A 23,557-nucleotide genomic window follows, 5' to 3' on the forward strand; every position below is an offset into this window, starting at 1 on the left:
AAGCCTCTCACCCACTTTGCTCCACTCCATATCACACTGCTGAAGGCCTCTCTCTGAGCCTGGCAGCAATCTCTCTAACTATCTAGTTCCCAAGGCAGGTTTCCATGCCAGAAACACACATCCCAACTCTGTGGTGGCCCAGACCAGTCGCCCCACACTCCATTACACTTAAATTTACACATGAAAGAACACACAACACAATAACCTTTGGCCCAATTGATAAGATATAATTGCCCACCTAAACATACAAAGCCCAATACACATCCATCCCTTAAAAACATTCATAACAACCTGTAAAGGTACAGCGTGGAATCCTAATGTCACCTGCCATATTGTCCTGCCATGGCCTCTCTCCCTGTCCCTCCTGTCTCTTCCTCCTTTCCATTCCAGTCTCCTCCTCTTCTTTCAAACTTTTTCCCCACCCATCCATCCTTCTTGTCCAATGACAGGCCTCCTTCTATCTTGTACCTGCCTCACCTGTGACATCATCCCACATAGAGAGACCAAGTTAACCCAGGAATGTTAATCACGCAGGGATTGTCTCCTCAATGGAGGGAATGGTTACCTGTTTTCCACCCAGAAGGCCAGGCCTGGATGTTATTAACAACCCTATGACTTTTGTTATCCGTATAGCCAGAGTGCACTTAAATCTTCCAGATTATTTATCCAGACTCTCCCTCCCTAGAGGGTTAGCTTTGTTTCTTAGTCAATACAATCTATCCTTTGGAAAAATGCCACATGTACTTTATAACCTGCTGACCTCTGTGATGTCCTGGTCAGAGACCACACCAGAGCCTAGGCCCCTGAACTATAAAACCCATCTTCATGGTACAGGTCACAAGTACTTTGCAAGAGAGTTTCCATGTGGTCATGTCATAGCTCCATTGTGCACATAGAATTTGGATAATTGTTACCAGAAAACATTTTTTCCCCAAAATTGTCCTGAATTTAAATATGTTCAAAACAAACTGGACTCCAGAAGTTTGAACCAGCCTGACTGACCAAATTACGCAGAACCAAGTTTCTTTCTTACCTCACACAAATGATTTCATTATGAGCTATGACACTTGCAGGAACCCCGAGGCCACGTCACAATAAAGGTTGTCCATAGATGAATGATTTTTAGGCTGAGTATCATAAAGGAGAGAAGAGGCTAAGCCATCTAAGGCAGGCTGTGTTGTGAAAAGCCTAAATATACATGGAAAGCTATTGGTTATGTGGCTTATTATGTGATACATACAGATACTATTATTCCTATGTCTGCAAGTCTCAAGAAGAAACTTCTTGAGCAGAAATGCCACCAAATAATAAAATTGTCATCGAGTTATAGTTTGGATTTAATGAGATTGTAGAAATACACCCGTGCACACCTTCAGAGAGTCAGAAGTTGGGTCCCTCCTGTTGGATAGTTGCTTTGACTTACTTTAGCAAAGCAATAGCATTTGTGAGACAGCTAAGAAATTGAGTCTCTAAAGTTACATTTCAATTCCGTGATTGCTTCCAGGGCAGCATGGAATGAAACGTTTCTAGAGTAGATAATAATAATTATTCCAGAAAAAAAATGATTAAACCCTCAAATAACTGTCAGACAGTGGCTGAGGAACTCCAGATAAAGATTTTTAAATTATTTGTTGCAGTGGGGGGAGCACCCTCTCAGAGGCAGAGAGGGATTCGGATGAAGAACTCTGGGAAGGGGGACCCAGAAGGGGGCAGTATTTGGAATGTAAAAATAATAAAAGAATTTAATAAAAAAGAAAATATATTTGTTATTTTATTTTGTGTGTGCGCGCATGGGCTTATGTATACACTGTGTGCATGCAGGATCTTGTGGAGACCACTAGAGGGTACCAGACCTCATGGAATTAGAGTTGGAGGCAGTGGTGAGCCACAACGTTTGTACTGAGAACTGAGCCTAGGACATTTGCAAGAGCAGCAAGTGCTCTTAAACATTGAGCCATTTCTCCAATCCTCTTATAAAGATTTTTAAAACGCATATGTGTACATGGTAGTGGCTACTGAGAAAACAGGTAAAACATTACTTAGAATGAGCAACAGATGACTAAAGTATCAGAATTAATCTTTGGAAATATGAACTGGTCTAAGGTGTCAATGCCAGCATATATGTTTCCAAAGTGAAGAGAAATGGGATAATATGCAATATCTATAAAAAGGAAATTCTCCAAACATGCCATTTTGTGTGGAGGAATCGGTTCGACAGAATCAGAGGGTCGTCATGTTTTTATAAATTCAAAGAAGTAATTTTAGGTAAAACAACTGAAAGCATCAATATTACTTCTAGTTATTTTTAGTTAATGTAACAAAAATAATACTCTTTTATGTGTTAACTCATTTAGATTCAAATTTTTCTCTATTAGTCATTAATATTATGATTACCACCTTGCAAGTGAGAACAGTGAACTATGGGGAAGATTAATGACTTATTTAATATCACATTTCTGAATAGTGGCTGAATACTAACCTCGCCAGTGACTTGATCATCAGTGATGACCATATAACTCTTTCTTAACTCACGTCAATAGCTATACATATCACAAAACACTGCTTATTCACCATCATTAAAATTCTAAATGGCACATCTTCTCCTGTATGTAATTAATAATTTGTAAACAGGTCCATAAGTTAGCATATATAAAGCTTTCATTACTTCTTCTACAACATATTTCAATGTAATCTGCCTCTTTTGGGATCTAAACTGTTTTATTGAGTGTAGCGGAAAAAGAAATATAATCCTCAGAAGGGATCTCCACATAGTCTGCCGCACGATGCATTGAAAAATCTCTGAAATGAAATGTCTTAATGTGACACCGAGAAATAAAAAAAAAAAACAGTTCTTTCATAAGCAATAATATGGAGAGTGATGAAAATACCAACTATAGTCAAGGAGACAAAAAGGCAGAAAGAGGAGCTGGCAAGGCCTCAGGACTTCCACGAGTCAGCGTGGACCTTCACGGGAGGCCAGGGTCAGAGCCACAATACATTTGGACAGGTGTATATCAAGTGGCACTCAGAGGTGACCTCATGAAGGTCAGTAAAAAACAGGAATAGACCCAATACAGGAAAGGAAACTTTTTTTAAAAGTCTATTTCTGTTATTCTGTTTTGCTAGGGGGGGCAGTGTTCAGTTTTGACATCATCTCTGTTTCTCCACAAAGCTTGGTTTATACGATGTTATTACTCATTTTTAACAACAGCATCAAAAAGTCACCATAAAAAATTTGGACTGCCCGTAAGCAAAATTGAAATCCCAAGGCTGCACTGCTCTGGGAACAGTGACCTCTTCAAAAAGCCAATGACTGCTCACTGGAGATGAAAAACAAGTTTCTGATCATGGGCTCCCCATTTACTACATGTCTTGTCCTAATCCTGTTTCCATCAGCTTAAATTCTTGCCATGGAAATCATAATTTAGCTAAGCTAATTACAGATAGAGCATATGGAGCCAAATGACTAATTATCTTAGGAAGTACGCTTGAATATTACCTAAGGCTTAATGGATACTAAAAGAGTCCCCATGATGCCACTAATTGACTTTTAATTAATTACATCACTATCTGCTATCTTTCTAGGGTAAAAAGTAATCTCAGGGAAGTCATTGTTTCAGAAATATGTTTAATAATGAAGGGACATTTATTTTTAAAAGCATCACAGAAGTTTTTTTTTTTTGAGTTTCTTCTTTTAATCCACTATATGCCTGAACACAGAATATGAAAGAATCAATCCACTTCTGTGGACCAATGTCCTTCCAAAGTTATTGAGTCCTAAATGCCAAACCAAAATAGTTCACCATAGACTCAATGAAAATGTTCTGTTCTAAAGGATGTTCTGACTGATAGTAAATTTAATAAAGTTTAAAAATGTCAAGATGTTTTAATTCCGTCTGTATCTTCTAGAATATAATGTGTTAAAAATTTAATATCATAAGACCTTTCTTTTCCCAGTTTGGGGGTTTTAGCATTAAAAAACTTACAAAACAATCAAAACCAAGACTGTTCATCCCTCTTAAAGGCTGAAACAGTTTATCTAAATTACAAATTTGTAGAAAGCTATTTCATAATATGAGATTCAAGGGTTCCCAATCAAATATCTTTTGATCTCAGACAATCAGGATTCCAAGAATCCAAGATAAACCAACTATAGTATAAAAATAAAAATTTTAAAAACCAATAATATAGCACTATATTAACTGTTATCTATTTAAATTGGTTAGTTTTCCATTACTGTGATAACATAGCATGACCAAAGGGAACTTAAGGAAGTGAGAGTTTATGTAGGTGAAAGTCTATGGAAATTTTGGTAGTCACATAAGTTTTGTGAACATGAAACAACTAAAAATTAATTCAAAACCATATGATTTTCTACAACCCTGAGTATGAGTACATGCTGCTCAAAGCTAACTAATGATGACTTTAAACAGCTTAGCTCTGATCTGAGATTAATGTACACAATGAATCACAGTATTTTTACCATGCGTATACAATTTTATGCTCTTAAAGAACAAAGTGGTTTAATTATTAAAAACCAGGACTCTTTTGTTACTTTTATTCCTCAGCATGTATCAAGTTAATATACCTTTGGACTACATTATGATGGACTGTTTTGTTTTTTAAAGTGCTATTTCAGTTGTTGACTTGAGTCTTATCAAAATTGTTTAATGAATTTTGTCTTGGGTTAAGATAGAATTTCCAACAATTTCTGATATAACCCTAAACATAATTCTACTCTTTTGTACTATAGGTTATGTGAAGGTATATTCTCAATATTAAATGATTATAAAACTAAAATGTCATAGCTAGAGGAACTATTCTATTGAAAAGCATGAAGACCCAAGTTTTATTCCTCCCACAGGCAAAATGTCTGACAGGCGGCGTGCACCTGCAATCCTAGCACTGGAAAACTGGAGACAAGGGACCCCTGGAACTCACTGGCTTGTAAGTCCTCCATGGTCAGTGATCTCTAGTTTCAAAGAGACTGTGACTCAAACTGCTTACACATAGCTGAACCAGGGCAATGTGGCTAAGAGAAGGCCCAGGAGGCTCAACCCCACACAAAGAGTTAAAAGTAATTAAAGAATCCTGAAAGTGGGAGAAATAGTCTTCTTCAGGGAAGGGAAAAGCAAGTAGTAACCCAATATCAGATGCCTAATATTATGTTTTATCAGCCTGGGAAACAAACATGGGAATATTATTACTCATACTGAGAAAGTTAAATTTAAAGTTAATATGAATATATATATATATATATATATTACGAGCATGTATACATATGCTCATATAGCAGCAATTAATGTGAAAATAGGTCATAAATTTGGAAGAGCGCTAAGAGGGATATATAGGAAGGTTTGGAATAAGGAAAGGGAATGGAGAAATGATGCAATTTTATTATACCAGCAAAACTAAAAAGAAAAATATAAAGCAGAGAATGACACCGAGTATTGAGCCTCTGGGCTTCACATACATGGACACTCATAAACAAGTACACATACAAATAACACACACGCATGCATGCACAAACAAATAAATAGTCAACTTTGAAAATTAGAGTTTATTAAGAGGCAAAGATTAAACAGAGACTGAAGGAACACCCATTCAGAGCCTGCCCCATGTGGCCCATACATATACAGCCACCCAATTAGACAAGATGGATGAAGCAAAGAAGTGCAGGCCGACAGGAGCCGGATGTAGATCGATCCTGAGAGACACAGCCAGAATACAGCAAATACAGAGGCGAATGCCAGCAGCAAACCACTGAACTGAGAACGGGACCCCGTTGAAGGAATCAGAGAAAAAACTGGAAGAGCTTGAAGGGGCTTGAGACCCCATATGTACAACAATGCCAAGCAACCAGAGCTTCCAGGGACTAAGCCACTACCTAAAGACTATACATGGACTGACCCTGGACTCTGACCTCATAGGTAGCAATGAATATCCTAGTAAGAGCACCAGTGGAAGGGGAAGCCCTGGGTCCTGCTAAGACTGAACCCCCAGTGAACTAGACTGTCGGGGGGAGGGTGGCAATGTGGGGAAAGGGTGGGAGGGGAACACCCATAAGGAAGGGGGGAGGGAAGGATGTTTGCCCGGAAACCGGGAAAGGGAATAACACTCGAAATGTATATAAAAAATATTCAAGTCAATAAAAAAAAAAAAAGAGAACTTCTTGTTGTTTATACAAGGATATTAGCCTTCTATCGTATGTAGGGTTAGTGAAGATTTTTTCCCAATCTGTAGGTTACTGATTTGTCCTGTTGATGGTGTCTTTTGCCTTAGAGAAGCTTTTCAGTTTCATGCAGTCCTATTTATCAATTGTTGATCTTAGAGCCTGAGCCTTTAGAGTACTGTTCAGGAAATGTTCCCCGGTGCCAATAAGTTTGAGGCACTTTCCCACTTTCTTTTCTATTAGACTTAATTTATCTGATTTTACTTTGAGGTACTTGATACTATGGTCCTTGAGCCTTATACAAGGTTAGAAATATGAATCAAGTTTCCTGTTTCTACATACAGACCACCAGTTCAACAAGAACCATTTGTTGAAGATGCTTTCTTTTTTCTACTGTATGTTTATTTGGTTGGGTTTTGTTTGTTTGTTTGTTTTTGTTTTTTGTTTTGTTTGTTTGTTTGTTTTTTTGTCAAAGACCAAGTGTCCATAGGTGTATGGGTTTACTTCTGGGTCTTTGATTCTATTCCATTGATCGACCTGTCCATCTTTAAGTTAACAACCAATAAAAACCAAATAACCCAATTAAAAAGTGGAGTATACAGCCAAACAGAGAATTCTTAACTGAAGAATCTTGAATGGCTGAGAAACACTTAAAGAAATGCCCAAAATCCTTAGTCATCAGGAAAATGCAAAGCAAAACAACCCTGTGAATCCCACCTCACACCAATCAGAATGGCTAAGATCAAAAACTCATGACAGCAAATGTAGCAAAGGGGTGGGGAGAGAAACACCTCTCTGTTAATGGTGGGGTTGTAAACGGTACAATCACTCTGGAAATCAATCTGGCAGTTCCTCAGAAAATTGGAAATAGTTCTACCTGAAGACCCAGCAATAACACTCCTGGGCATATATCCAAAAGATGCCCCACCATACCACAAGGACCTGATTTGTAATAGCCAGAAGCTGGAAAGAACCCAGATGTCTTCAACCAAGGAATGGATCCAGAAATGTGGTTCATTTACACAATGGAATACTATTCAGCCATTAAGAACAAAGGCATTGTGAGTTTTGCAGGCAATGGATGGAACTAGAAAATGTCATCCTGAGTGAGGTAACCCAGATCCAAAAGGACATGCACGGTATATACTCACTAATAAGTGGATATTAGCCAAAAGTGAAGAATACCTAGGATACGACCAGACCCACAGAACTTAAGTTTAACAAGAAGAAAGGCCAAGTGAAGATGTGTGAATCCCATTTAGAAGGAAGAACAAAATAATAATGGGAGGCAGAGGGAGGGAGGTACTTGGGTGGGAGAGGGGAGGGAGGAGAAGAGGAACAGGATTAGGTATGGGGGACGTGACAGGAGAGAAGCCCCAGAGGTAGGAGGATGAATGGAAATATGCTGCCTTGGGGAATCCTCTAGAAAATACCAGAGACCTGGTAGGTGAGAGAGAGGGAGGGAGGGAGGGAGGGAGGGAGGGAGGGAGGGGGAGGGAGGGAGGAAGGAAGGAAGGAAGGAAGGAAGGAAGGAAGGAAGGAAGGAAGGAAGGAAGGAAGGAAGGAAGTCAATAATACTCCCATCACTATGTACATAAAATTTCAGGCAATGCTACTTCTCTATTTGTTTCTTGAGTGTTAAATTCAAAGACGATACCTATGTAGCTAAGGATTCTCCTGTGTCTGAGAGACTGCCTCTGCAGAGTAACCCCTCTGAATATTTGTTTCAAATCCCATCGTTGTCATTTCTGTATTAGAAAACTCTCATAACATCCGTCTGTGCATATGCTTTGAATTTTGTCTTTCAGATAATTCAGTTCCCTCTTAATAGATAGAAATATTTCCAAGCTTCAGTAATGAATCATAACCGAAAAACAAATTGTTGAAATCATGAACTAATACGTGATTCATGGTGCTCTCTGTTGCTTCTACTTAAAGTCCCTTATTTTTCTGTGATTCTCTTTTAAAATGTCACAAAGTTCCTCTGTGAGAGCATATTTGACTTACTAAGAATTTATGGGTACATTTAAGATAGTAAAAATACATGTCATTTGTGATAATGAATCATAAGTCAATGAACGTATTTTTATAGTCATTTCCTCTCAGATTTATTTGGCTGCAGATAAAATAACAGGATGCTTTCTCCCATGCTTTTCTCTTCTCTGTCCCTAGAAAATCTGAAATCTTTATGTTAGTCTTTTGTCAAATTTAGGTTGTTGATAAGGCATGCTTCAGTAGGAGGAATTCATTTAGGAAGCCTATTAGCATTACAATGAAAATGTAATTATATTACAGAGAGCACCCCAGGTTTAGGGCACCTTCTCTTCATAAATGAGGGTCAAATGTCTCTATGGCCATAGAATCATCAGAGCACTGAACACAGCATGGCAGAATGCGAAATGCAAATGCCCCTCTTACAGGAAAGAGACAAATGTACCCCGGGAGTCCTTCTGTGAGAGGAAACTGCTACAGGATCTATAAATTTAAGGCCCTTTGTCACCAAAGTTCATATGTATCATTGGAAAGTTAACACTTTCTCCTTATCTGGAAGGTTATCATAATATTTAGAATGTTTAAGTCCTGACTCTATGTTTTGCTTCTCTATTGTGGAGGTTGAAAGGAAGAGATCTTAAACAACATGGAATAGTACTAGCAGTATCCTGTGCCATTTTTTATTTTTAAAATATTTATTATTACTTAATGTGTATGAGTATTCCCTCCAGGTACATTGGTGCTGCTCTGCATGGTATGCAGCACCATGGAGTCTAGAAGTCGCATCAGAACTGCAGAACCATAGTTAACAGATTGTTGCAAGTCTGCATGTTGGTGCAGGAGACCCAACCCATTTCCTCTACTACAGCAGCAAGCACTCTTAACCGTTGAACCACCTCTCCAGCCCCCAATAATTCTTTATTCATAAAATTTAAGATGAAGAGCATAATAATGAACATACAAAAATACAAGGAAAACAACAGATATCTAGATCTATTCAAGAAACAAAGCACATACAGATTTTAGATAACTGAGAATTATGGGAAATAAATACTACAGAAGACATGCATCTCCAGACTGAAAATAGATACTCTGTGCTCAGACACAATAAAAAATGTACATAATAACTAACCTCAAAGGTAAATATTTCAGTTGCTTAAAGGGAAAGAACTATCATACTATATAGGTCAAAGATATCCTGAAACTAATATGTAATACTCTTGTCTTTGCCTCACAATACTAAGATTAAAGGTGTGTTCCATTCACACCTGCATTTTTTTAAAAAAAAAATATGTTTCCCACAACTCTACATTGTGATTAGCAGTGGTTTTCTGTGGTTAACCAATACCAAATGGTCAGCCCTGAAAACATACATATAAGTAACTATACAGACTAAGAAGGTTGTAATTAGAAATATGTATGTATATACCTATACACATATGTATACAACAATAGTTAATGAAAAAAGTGGCCATGAATTTGAAAGAGAACAAGGAGGAATATATGGGAGTATTTGGAGAAAGAAAAAGGAAGGGAGAAATTTTGTCATTATATTTATTATGTCAAAAATTAAAAACAATAAAAAATGAAAGAATTACCTTCAAAACGAAAATAACCTCCAGAATTTTCATTATTTTGGCTATCTACTATAAAAGAGTTGGACAATCCCTCAATTATATAATGAGATCCCATCTCAAAAATAAATACGTAAACAAACAAATCAATTAAATAAGGTAATGGCAAATACTGTATGGAAAAAATAAAAATAGCAATATTACAAAGAAAACATTTTAATATCTATGGTCTAAGCACAAATGAAATCACAACAAAATTAGATACTACACAAGCTATAGCCAAAAATTCCTATACATTTGGACATTTCATTATGTAACTTCCCCTTTGTTTTTAATTTTTAAAGGTAAATTATTGTACTGTTTACATATATATTGAATAATGTTGTATTCCACAGACATACACACTTGTTATATGTTGATTAAATTAAGAAAAATTGAATACAGATGGGAAATAAACATATAAGAAATAGTCTACATTATATGGTGCTGCTCCTCACCTACTAAGAATCAAAATTCAACATCAGCAGCACCAACTCCTGATAAAGAAGTGTTACAAAACAAGGGTTCATTCATGGCTTGTGAGAATGCAAACTACTCCAGAACTCTGGAAGACAGTGGGATAGTTTCTGACAAAACTAAACACTGGCTGAGCATATAACCCTCTCTCTCTCTCTCTCTCTCTCTCTCTCTCTCTCTCTCTCTCTCTCTCTCTCTCTCTCTCTCTTTGTATACATATGTATGTATGTATGTATGTATGTATGTATGTATGTATGTATGTATGTGTGTGGATACATGAATGCATGTTATGAGAAATTTTTTTCTGGAGAGACCCTACAGTCCAGAAACAGGAACCCTCCGCAGACCAAAATAACGATTTTGTTGAAGTCTACCTCGATGGATCAATTTGAATTTTAATCCTTTTTACAACTTTAACTTTTAAGATCATAAAATAATTGCTTCATTTCTCCATTCCTTTCCTCCCTCCAAACCCTCTCATATACCCTCCTTGCTCTCTTGAAAATTTGTTGGCATCTCTTAAAATTGTTATCAATATATAAATTGTATAATGTATATGTATAATGTATCAGTCTGTATAATGTGTCTTGTGTGAGTGTTTTCAGGGCTGATTGTTTGGTATTGGATCATCAATTGGCTGGCATACTCTATCCTGGAGAAGACTGTTTCTCCACTCTCATCGTTCCTTAGTTGCCTGTAGTTCTCTGTGTAGGAGAGGCCTTCTGAGATTTCCTTTGTCCTTTGGCATGTGTTTTTGTGTCATTCTTGTTCAGCTTATTACTGGTGAGTCCTGTTGGTGAGATTTCATGTGTGTAGCTTCTGACATCACTGGGAGACCCCATCTCACAACAAACTTCCTGATTTACTCATAAACTCTTTGCTTTATGGATAGATGTATCTAATGGGATGGACTCTAGACTCGAGAATCTCAGCTTTTTGATTGGTTGTGGTTTCCCATAATCCTCTCTGTCTGTTGCAAAGACTTTCCCTTGATGAGCATTGAAGTCTATACTTATCTGTGGGAATGAGGACAAATGTTCAGATTGTTTTTAATGGGGTTACTGACAGTAGGGGTATGCCTGAGGGGTTACTTACAAGAGCCATGATAACCAAAAAGCAACCACATGACTGAAAATCTCTGCACAACACAGAAGTCAGGCAGCTCAACCGTCCAAGTCTCTCCTCATGATGCTCGCTGGTTAAAGTCTCTTACCTTGGTATCTTCTTTGGTTGTTGTTATTGTTGGTGTAATTGTCCTATTCTGTTTTAATTTTGTTGTTGTTGTTGTTGTTGTTGTTGTTGTAGTTAACTTGACACAAGTTGAACTGAGAAGAGGAACCTCCCTGAGAAAATGCCTCCATCAGATTGCCTGTGGACAAATCTCTGGGGCATTTTCTTGATTGTTAAGTGATAGAGAGGGACCCGGACCACTGGGGGTTGTGACATCACTGGGCAGTTGGTCCTGGGTAGTATAAGAAATCCAGCTGAACAAGCCAGGGAGAACAAGCCATAGCAGTGTTCCTCTCTAGCTGATGTCTCAGTTTCTGCTTTGAGTTCCTGCCCTAAATTCCCATTGTGATAAAATTCAACTGTAAACTGAAAAAAAAGATCCTTTCTTCCACAAGTTGCTTTTGGTCATGATGTTTTACTAAAGCAGTAGAAAGGTAACTAAGACAACAGCTCTGGAATCTTGAAACTTTCAGTTTTTGCAGATATATAACATGTTTGCTTCCTTCATTTCAAACATACTGTTTTCTATCAAAAGGTTTAAAAAGACAAAAATTCTATTAACAATTGTAAAGAAGCTCATAGGAGAAATTCAATATAATCTATATTACTGAGAAAGTTATTTTTCCCTGATGTCTCTTCATTGCTGGAGAAGTTGTATTTCAAAATAAAGAGCAACCTACATCTCTTTTGAGAGAGTGATGAGGACAGGAGACAGAAAATGGCAGGAATCCAGAAAACAGGTTTACAAATGTCCTCGGTTCTCCTACCAGGAATTTAAAAGGGAATATCTGGCCCCATCTCTTTTCCATATCTTCTGCCAGGAAGTTGTCCATGAGGGTCTGGCTGACACTCCAGTCCAGACACTGACTGCTTGTGATGAACACCTTAAGAATTGAATATCTAGATTGTTGTCACCGTGAAATGTGTTATGCCTATTCTCCTGTCTCAGGCAATCTCCTAAATGACTTTTTGGAAAAGGTTAGCAAGATATTAGTAGTCGTTAGACTATAGTCCTGGAGGCCACTGAGAGTGGATATCAGAACTCTGCTCAGGCCCACTAAGGAAAAGTTATTTCCTCCTTGTCAAAAGAATGAAATCTATAGGCTTCTGTAGGAACATAGCATTCTGACCTATCCAAAGATCATATGCCATTGTTTCCTCCCTTGGAGCTAATCCAGCCACTCTTGTTAATTATGCCACCCCTCAAAAGCTGCCATACTAAGTGTTGATGAAGGGAAATTATTTTCTTAATGAGATATGAATTAACCCTTTCTGGAGTCACCCATGCCCATCTGTGCTGCTATACAGCTCTGTTATGTCGTCTGCTTTTCTAAGTCCTATGTCAGAAAAGAATAACTGTTCTTTTTCTTATCTTTTCTATTTTTTATTTTTATATTTGCTGTGGTACTTTGAAGGGCTTTCTCCCACTGTCTCTGAAACTGTCCTCTTTTCTCAAGTAGATAATTGCTCTCTACAACTGTTTAGTGTGACTACCTAACACACAAGTCATGGTGTGCCTGGAGTCAGTCCTGGCGGGGATCTTCTAGCTTCTTGAGGCAGCTGAGGGGGAAGAGCATTTTCAGAGGGTAAGACTTTGTCTTATAAGATACTTAGGATTGCTGTATAGTAATAAAAAGTTTACTTATCTAAGACTAAGTTGCTATGCTACTGTAGCTGATTTACTTATCTAAGTAACTATGCTACTCTAGCTGACCTGACTTCTGTGTTGTCTGAGGCCAGAAACTGCAGTCTCTGGCACTTAGCACCTCTTTCTAAAACAGCAAAGGATTAAGTAAACAGCCTTTGCACTATCTCAGCAGGAACTGCGAGGCTTTAACTTTTAACCTGCTAGTTGGAATTGCCGGGAAGAAAAAGAGACTCTTAAGATAGAGATTTCTCAATCTGTTGGTTGCCCTTTTGTCCTAACAACAGTGTCCTTTGCCTTACAGAAGCTTTGCAGTTTTATGAGATCCCATTTGTCGATTCTTGATCTTAGAGCATAGGCCATTGGTGTTTAGTTCAGGAAATTTTCTCCAGTGCCCATGTGTTCGAGATGCTTCCCCACTTTTTCTTCTATTAGTTTCAGTGTATCTGGTTTGATGTGGAGGTCTTTGATCCACTTGGACTTAAGCTTTGTACAGGGTGATAAGCATGGATCGATCTGCATTCTTCTACATGCTGATCTCCAGTTGAACCAGCACCATTTGCTGAAAATGCTATCTTTTTTCCATTGGATGGTTTTGGCTCCTTTGTCAAAAATCAGGTGACCATAGGTGTGTGGGTTCATTTCTGGGTCTTCAATTCTATTGCACTGGTCTATCTGTCTGTCTCTGTACCAATACCATACAGTTTTTATCACTATTGCTCTGTAATACTGCTTGAGTTCAGGGATAGTGATTGCCCCGGAAGTCCTTTTATTGCTGAGGATAGCTTTAGCTATCCTGGGTTTTTTGTTATTCCAGATGAATTTCCAAATTATTCTGTCTACCTCTCTGAAGAATTGGATTGGTATTTTGATGGGGATTGCATTGAATCTGTAGATTGCTTTTGGTAAAATGGCCATTTTTACTATGTTAATCCTGCCAATCCATGAGCATGGGAGATCTTTCCATCTTCTAAGGTCTTCTTCAATTTCTTTCTTCAGAGGCTTGAAGTTCTTATCATACAGATCTTTTACTTGCTTGGTTAAAGTCACACTGAGGTACTTTATATTATTTGGGACTATTATGAAGGGTGTCGTTTCCCTAAGTTCTTTCTCGGCTTGATTCTCTTTTGTGTAGAGGAAGGCTACTAATTTATTTGAGTTAATTTTATACCCAACCACTTTGCTGAAGGTGTTTATCAGCTTTAGTAGTTCTCTGGTGAAACTTTTGGGATCACTTAAATATACTATCATATCATCTGCAAATAGTGATATTTTGACTTCTTCTTTTCCAATCTGTATCCCCTTGACCTCCTTTTGTTGTCTGATTGCTCTGGATAGAACTTCAAGAACTATATTGAATAAGTAGGGAAAGAGTGGGCAGCCTTGTCTAGTCCCTGATTTTAGTGGGATTGCTTCAAGTTTCTCTCCATTTAGTTTAATGTTAGCAACTGGTTTGCTGTATATGGCTTTTACTATGTTTAGGTATGGGCCTTGAATTCCTATTCTTTCCAGGACTTTTATCATGAAGGGGTGTTGAATTTTGTCAAATGCTTTCTCAGCATCTATTGAAATAGATAGAGGGCTTCTGCAAAGCTTCTGTAAGACAAAGGACACTGTGGTTAGGACAAAACAGCAACCAACAGATTGGGAAAAGATCTTTACCAATCCTACAACTGATAGAGGGCTTCTATCCCAAATATACAAAGAACTCAAGAAGTTAGACCGCAGGGAGACAAATAACCCTATTAAAAATGAGGTTCAGAGCTAAACAAAGAATTCACAGCTGAGGAATGCCGAATGGCTGAGAAACACCTAAAGGAATGTTCAACATCTTCAGTCATAGGGGAAATGCAAATCAAAACAACCCTGAGATTTCACCTCACAACAGTCAGAATGGCTAAAATCAAAAACTCAGGTGACAGCAGATGCTGGCGAGAATGTGGAGAAAGAGGAACACTCCTCCATTGTTGGTGGGATTGCAGACTGGTACAACCATTCTGGTAATCAGTCTGGAGGTTTCTCAGAAAATTGGACATTGCACTACCTGAGGACCCAGCTCTACCTCTCTTGGGCATATACCCAAAAGATACCTCAACTTATAACAAAGACACATGCTCCACTATGTTCATAGCAGCCTTATTTATAATAGCCAGAAGGTGGAAAGAACCCAGATGCCCTTCAACAGAGGATGGATACAGAAATTGTGGTAAATCTAAACAATGGAGTGCTACTCAGCTATCAAAAACAATGACTTTATGAAATTCATAGGCAAATGGATGGAACTGGAAAATATCATCCTGAGTGAGGTAACCCAATCACAGAAAAACACACATGATATGTACTCATTGATAAGTGGATATTAGCCCAAATACTCGAATTACCCTAACTGCACAGAACACGTGAAACTCAAGAAGGATGACCAAACGCCAGAGCTTCATTCTTTCTTTAAAAGGGGAACAAGAATACCCTTGGCAGGTAATAGGGAGGCAATGTTTAGAACAGAGGCTGAAGGAACACCCATTCAGAGCCTGCCCCACATGTGGCCCATACATATAGAGCCACAAAACTAGATAAGATGGATGAAGCAAAGAAGTGTAGGCTGACAGGAACTGAATGTAGATCTCTCCTTGGAGACACAGCCAGAATATGGCAAATACATGGGCGGATGCCAGCAGCAAACCATGGAACTGAGAACGGGACTCCAGTTGAAGGAATCAGAGAAAGGACTTAAAGAGCTTGAAGGGGCTCGAGACCTCATATGAACAACAATGCCTACCAACCAGAGCTCCCAGGGACTAAGCCACTGCCCAAAGACTATGCATGGACTGACCCTGGACTCCAACCCCATAGGTAGCAATGAATATCCTAGTAAGAGCACCAGTGGAAGGGGAAGCCCTTGGTCCTGCCAAAACTGAACCCCCAGTGAACGGGATTGTTGTGGGGAGGGCGGTAATGGGAGGAAGATGGTTGGGGAACAGCCATGTAGACGGGGATTGGAAGGGGTTAGGGGGATGTTTGCCTGGAAACCAGGAAAGTTAATAACAATTTAAATATAAATAAGAAATACCCAATTTAATTAAGATGGAGAAAAAAAGATTTCACTTAAAACAAATCTTTGAAAATGGATTTTATTTAAGCACACACACACACACACACACACACACACATACACACACGATTGTGCATTTCCTCTCTTTAAATGCATTTATATTAAAATTCATGAAATCACGTTTCTTGAATCAAACTCACTTATTAAGTTCTTTTATTCTCGATTGTATTATAAAATATTTTCATATCAGTATTGCTATACAGATCTGTAATCTCGTGAACTATTATTGTCAGTCTGGACTATGGATATTTCTTGCATAAAATATGTGAAAGTTTGTCATCTCTTTCTTTGCTTAATCGACATTTAATTTACCACATTTTTGCTATCAGTTTTTAATGGTTTCATAGAAATATTTGGAAAAGCATTCTGAGAAAGCTAATTTTAGAAAAGAAACAATTGGTTATTTTATCATTTTGTTTACATTTTAAATTTTCAAAGTTATTGGTAATTCATCTTTTAAAAGCCAAGGTTTAGTCATTTAACATAACTTACATTTTATGCTTTTCTATGTCAAATTTAATCTTTACCTAAGGAGAAATTATTTAATTCTCTATATATTCTCTTGTATCATATCATTCATATAAACACTCATACACACTTTCCACAACCTGTACAGCAACCTGCAATCTCCATAAATATGTGCTGTGATCTCTTGTTTTTCAAAAGCTACATCCACAGTTTGTAGAATAGCATTTTCTATCTCATTTCAAATATGTCGTCTGTGAAAGGCCGGAGTGCAAAGCACTCATCAGATTCCCTTTGGGGCTTGTGACTCAAGAAAATTATGCATTGCAGACTTTAGACTTTGGCGTATGTTTACCCTTCACCTGCGAGTACTGAACTGTGAAAAAAAAGACCCCTCTGAAGTGATGTTCTTTTCAGCTATTCTCTGCAGAGCCTCTAGGATTTCATCACCACACTGTTCTTTACATTCTCCAGCAATTTTCTCTTGCTCTGTTTTCTTAGTTCAGCACACTTTCCAGACAGTGATCTTGTCCACCCATTCCTTCTTTTTGGTCCTGGCAATTTAAAGTTCAGCTTTCTCTCTAGTAGAAACCACCCCTTTCATAAATTCATAAACTCCTGTCATCCATCCCATTCTAACCCTTGTCCTGATTAATACTTGTTTTTCTCTCAAGATTATTTTTTCAGAAAGGGATTCCAATTCCAAGCCTGGTTTAAATTCATTTCTTTCTGTTTCCAAAGAACCCTCTCATATCCGAAAATAGTACATATCACATGACAAAGTCAAATGTTGATTCATATTAATTTTGGTTATCATCATAATAGTCATGTGCATTACTGTATTGACCCATTTCCTAAGCCAAACAACATAAGGAATGGAAGAATCAATTTGGCTCCCAGTTTCATAGAGGCCCTATACTTGAGTAAAAATTTCAGTAGTAGGAATAAATGACTAAACAGAGTCCTTGACTAATGGTAAATAGGAAGCAGGAGCAAAGGAAGAAATTAAGTCAGGTAAAGACATATGGCTATGGCTTGTAGGAACTACTCCCTCCAAATATGTTATTACTCCTAAAATTTCTAGAACCTTCCACCTATAAGTGAATCATTACAGGTATGTCTATAGAAAATACTTTATACATAAACCCCAATATGTATTATAAACACCTCAAAGAGTAAGAACACATTATTCCTTTTTAAATTTCATTTTTCTTGGATATTTTATGTATTTATATTTCAAATGTTATTCCCTTTCCCCCCTCTCCCATACACCCTCCCACCCCTCTGCTTCTATGAAGATGCTCCCACTCCCACACACCCACCACCACCTCAACACCCTGGCATTCCCCTACATTGGAGAAACAAGCCTTCACAGGACTAAGAGTTTTTCCTGCTATTGATGTTGGACAATGACATCTTCTGATATAAATGTGGTTGGAATAATGGGTCCCTCCACGTGAACTCATTGGTTGGTGGTTTATTCCCTGAGAGCTCTAGTGAGGTCTGGATGGTTGATATTGTTGTTTTTCCTATGGAGTTGCAAACTCCTTCAGCTCCTTCAGTCTTTTCTCTAACTCTTCCACTGGAGTTCCCTTGTTCAGTCCAATGGTTAGCTGCAACCATCCTAATCTGTATCAGTAGGGGTCTGGCAGGACCCTCGTCCTCTCAGGAGACACCCATATTTGGCTCTTGTCAGAAAGCACTTCTTGGTATAAGCAATAGTGACAGGGTTTGGTGGCAGCATATGGGATGGGTCCCCATGTGGAGCAGTCTCTGGATGATCTTTACATCAGTCCCTGCTCCATTCTTTTCACCTGCATTTTCTCCCATGAGCATTTTATTCTCCCTTCTAAGAAGGAATGAAGCATCCTCATTTTGGTCTTCTTCTTCTTCTTGGACTTTATATGAACTGTGGATTTTTTTCTTAGGTATTCCGAGCTTTTGGGCTAATATCCAATTATCAGTGAGTGCATACCATGTGTGTTCTTCTGTGACTGGGTTACCTCACTCGGTAAAATATTTTCTAGTTCCATCCAATTACCTAAGAATTTCATGTTGTCATTGTTTTTGATAGTTGAGTAGTACTCCATTGTGTAAATTTACCACATTTTCTGTATCCATTCCTCCGTGGAAGGACATCTGGGTTCTTTCTGGCTTCTGGCAATTCTGAATAAGGTTACTATGAACATAGTAGAGCATGTGTCATTGTTATATGTTGGAATATGTTTGGGTGTATGTCCAGGAATGATATAGTGTCTTCAGGTAGTTCAATGTCCAATTTCTGAGGAACCTCCAGAATAATTTCCAGAGTGGTTGTACCAGCTTGCATTCCCACCAACAATGGAGGAGTGTTCCTCTTTCTCCACATCCTCGCCAGCATCTGCTGTCACCTGAGTTTTTGATCTTAATCATTCTGATTGGTGTTAGGTGATATCTTAGGGTTGTTTGATTTGCATTTCCCTGATGACTAAGGATATTGAACATTTCTTTAGGTGCTTCTCAGCCACTTTATATTTCTCAGTTGAGAATTCTTTGTTTTACTCTGTACCCCATTTTTAATAGGATTATTTGAGTCTCTAGAGTCTAATTTCTTAAGTTATCTGTATATATTTGATATTAGCCCTCTATAGGGATATTCTATTAGATATTCGGATATAGGATTAGGAAAGACCTTTTCCCAATCTGCTGATTGCCATTTTGTCCTATTGACAGTGTCCTTTGTGTTACAGAAGCTTTGCAATTTTATGAAGTCCCATTTGTTGAATCTTGATATTAGAGCATAAACCATTGGTGTTCTGTTCAGGAAATTTTCTCCAGTGCCCATGTGTTCAAGGCTCTTCCCCACTTTTTCTTCTATTAGTTCCAGTGTATCTGGTCTATGTGGAGGTCCCTGATCCACTTGGACTTGAGCTTTGTATAGGGTGATAAGAATGAACCAATTTGCATTCTTCTACATTCTGACCTCCAGTTGAACCACCACCACTTGTTGAACATACCATCCTTTTTCCACTGGATGGTTTTAGTCTCTTTGTCAAAGATCAAGTGACCATAGATGTGTGGGTTCATTTCTGGGTGTTCAGTTCTATTCCATTGATCTACCTGACTTTTTCTGTACATGCAGTTTTTTTTTATCAATTTGCTCTGTAATATAGCTTGAGGTCAGCAATGATGGTGATTCCACTAGAAGTTCTTTTATTGTTAAGAATAGTGTTCACTATCCTGGTTTTTTGCTTTTCCAAATGAACTTGCAAATTGCTCTTTCTAATTCTATGAAGAATTGAGTTAGAATTTTGATGGGGATTACTTTGAATCTATAGATTGCTTTAGACAAGATGGCCATTTTTACTATATAAATCCTGCCAATTCATGAGCGTGGGAGATCTTTCCATCTTCTGAAATCTTCCTTGATTTCTTTCTTCAAAGACTTAAAGTTCTCATCATACAGGTCTTTCACTTGCTTGGGTAGAGTCACACCAAGGTAGTTTATATTATTTGTGGATATGGTAAAGGGTGTCATTTCACTAATTTCTGTCTCAGCCTGTGTATTCTTTGAGTGGAGGAAGGCTATTGATTTGTTTAAGTTAATTTTATATCCAGCCTCTTTGTCGAAGTTGTGTTTCAGCTGTAGGAGTTCTCTTGTGGAATTTTTGGTTTCACTTAAGTATACTATAATATCATTTTCAAATAGTGATATTTTCTTCCTCTCCAATTTGTATCCCTTTGACATCTTTTTTTGTCTAATTGCTCTGGCTAGGACTTCAAGTACTATATTGAATAGGTAGGAAAAGAGTGGGCAGCCTTGTCTAGTCACTGATTTTAGTGGGATTGCTTCAAGTTTCTCTCCATGTAGATTGATGTTGGCTACTAGGTCATTGAATACTGCTTTTACTATGATTAGTTATGGGCCTTGAATTCCTGATCTTTCCAGACTTTTATCATGAAGGGGTATTAAATTTTGCATTCTCAGCATCTAATGAAATGATCATGTGGGTTTTTTCTTGAATTTGTTTATATCCTGGGTTACATTGATGGATGTTCATATACTGAACCATCCTTACTGCCCTTGAATGAAGCATACTTGATCATGGTGAATGATCGTTTTGACATGTTCTTGGATTCAGTTTGCCAGGATTTTATTGAGTATTTTTGCATCAATATTCATGAGGGAAAGTGGTCTGAAGTTCTCTTTCTTTGTAGGATCATTGTGTATAAGCATAATTGTGACTTCAAGGAATAAATTGGGTAGTGTTCCTTCTGTTCTATTTTGTGAAATAGTTTGAAGAGTATTGGTTTTGACTCTTCTTTGAAGGTCTGAGAGAATTCTACACTGAACCCATCTGGTCATGGGCTTTTTTGGTTGGGAGACTTTCAATGAGTGCTTCTAATTTTTTAGTGGTTATGGGACTGTTTAGATGTTTATTTGATCCTGATTTAACTTGGCTACCTGGCATCTGTCTAGAAAATTGTCCATTTCATCCAGATTTTTCAGTTTTGTTGAATATAGGCTTTTGTAGTAGGATCTGATAATTTTTTTATTTCCTCAGTTTCCCTTGTTATGTCTTCCTTTTCAGTTCTGATTTTGTTAATTTGGATACACTCTCTGTACCCTCTGGTTACTCTGGCCAAGGATTTATCTATCTTGCTGATTTTCTCAAAGAATCAGGTCCTGGTTTTGTTGATTATATGTATAGTTCTTTTTGTTTCTACTTGGTTGATTTCAGCTCTGTGTATGATTATTTCCTGTCTTCTATTCCTTTTGGGTGTATTTGCTTCTTTCTGTTCCAGAGCTTTTAGGCGTGCTGTCAAGCTGCTAGTGTCTGCTCTCTCCAGTTTCTTTCTGCAGGCACTCAGCGCTATGAGTTTTCCTCTTAGCACAGCTTTCATTGTATCCCATAAGTTTGGGTATGTTTTACCTTCATTTTCATTAAATTCTAAAAAATCTTTTATTTCTTTTTTATTTATTCCTTGTCATTGAGTAGAGCATTATTCACCTTCCATGTGTATGTGGGATTTTTGTTGTTTTTGTTGTTATTGAGGACCAACCTTAGTCCATGGTAATCCTGACAGAAAGCATGGCATTATTTCAATCTCCTTGTATCTACTGAGGCCTGTTTTGTGACCAATTGTATGGTCAGTTTTTGAGAAGTTAACATGAGGTGCTGAGAGGAAGGTATATTCTTTTGTTTTAGGATGAAATCTTCTATAGATGTCTGTTAAATCCATTTGATTCATAACTTCTGCTAGTTTCACTGTGTCTCTGTTTAATTTCTGTTTCCATGATCTGTCCATTGATGTGTGGTATGTTGAAGTCTCCTACTATTATTGCGTGTGTGGTACAATGTATGCTTTGAACTTTAGTAAAGTTTCTTTTACGAATGTGGGTACCCTTGCATTTGGAGCATAGTTGTTCAGAATTGATAGTTCATCTTGGTAGATTTTTTTCTTTGATGAGTATGAAGTGTTGTTTCTTATCTTTTTTGATAACTTTTGGTTGAAAGTTGGTTTTATTTTATATTAGAATGGCTACTCCAGCTTGTTTCTGGGGCCATCTGCTTGGAAAAAAATTTCCTTCCATTTACTCCGAGGTAGTGTCTGTCTTTGTTACTGAGCTAATTTCCTGTTTTACAAGATCCTGGGTCCTGTTTATGTATGCAGTCTGTTAGACTGTGTCTTTTTATTGAGCAATTGAGTCCATTGATGTTAAGAGATATTAAGTTATAGTGATTGTTGTTTCCTGTTATTTTTGTTGTTAGAGATGGAATTATATTTGTTTAGCTATCATCTTTTGGATTTGTTGCAAGATTACTTTCTTGCTTTTTCTAGGATGTAGTTTCCCTTCTTCTGTTGGAATTTTCCATCTATTATTCTATTTAGGGCTGGGTTTTTGGGAAAATATTGTGTAAATTTGGTTTTGTCATGGAATATCTTGGTTTCTCTATCTATAGTAATTGAGAGTTTTACTGGATATAGTAGCCTGGGCTGGCATTTGTATTCTTTCAGGGTCTGTATTACATCTGCCCAAGATCTTCTAGCTTTCATAGTCTCTGTTGAGAAGTCTGGTGTAATTCTGATAGGTCTGCCTTTATATGTTACTTGACTTTTTTCCCTTTCTGCTTTTAACATTCTTTCTCTTTTGTGTGTGTATTTGGTGTTTTAAATATTATGTGATGGCAGGAAATTTTTTTCTAGTTCAATCTGTTTTGAGTTCTGTTGGCTTCTTGTGCATTAATGGGCATCTCTTTCTTTAAGTTAGGGAAGTTTTCTTCTATAAATTTGATTAAGAAATTTACTGGCCCTTTAAGTTGGGAATCTTTGCTCTCTTTTATACCTATTATTCTTAGGTTTGGTCTTCTCATTGTGTCCTGGATTTCCTGGATGTTTGAGTTAGGAGCTTTTTCCTTTTTGCATTTTCTTTGACCATTGTGTCAATGTTTTCTATGGTATCTTCTGCCCTTGAGATTCTTTCTTCAGTCTCTTGTATCCTATTTGTGATGCTCATGTCTATGACCCCTGATTTCTTTCCTAGGTTTTCTATCTCCAGGCTTTTTTCTCTTTGAGATTTCCTTGTTGTTTCTATTTCCATTTTTCGATCCTGGATGGTTTTGTTCAGTTCCTTCACCTGTGTAGTTGTGTTTTCCTGTAATTCTATAAGGGATTTTTGTGTTTGCTCTTTAAGGGCTTCTATTTGTTTACCTGTGTTGTCCTGTATTTCTTTAAGGAAGTTATTTCTGACCTTCTTAAAGTCCTTATTATCATTATGAGATGCAATTTTAAATCCAAATCTTGCTCTTCAGGTGTATTGGGATATCCAGTATTTGCTGTGGTGGGAGAACTGTGTTCCGATGATGCCAAGT

The sequence above is a fragment of the Rattus rattus genome, chromosome 3 (assembly GCF_011064425.1).
Source record: "Rattus rattus isolate New Zealand chromosome 3, Rrattus_CSIRO_v1, whole genome shotgun sequence".
Taxonomy (NCBI): Eukaryota; Metazoa; Chordata; class Mammalia; order Rodentia; family Muridae; genus Rattus; species Rattus rattus.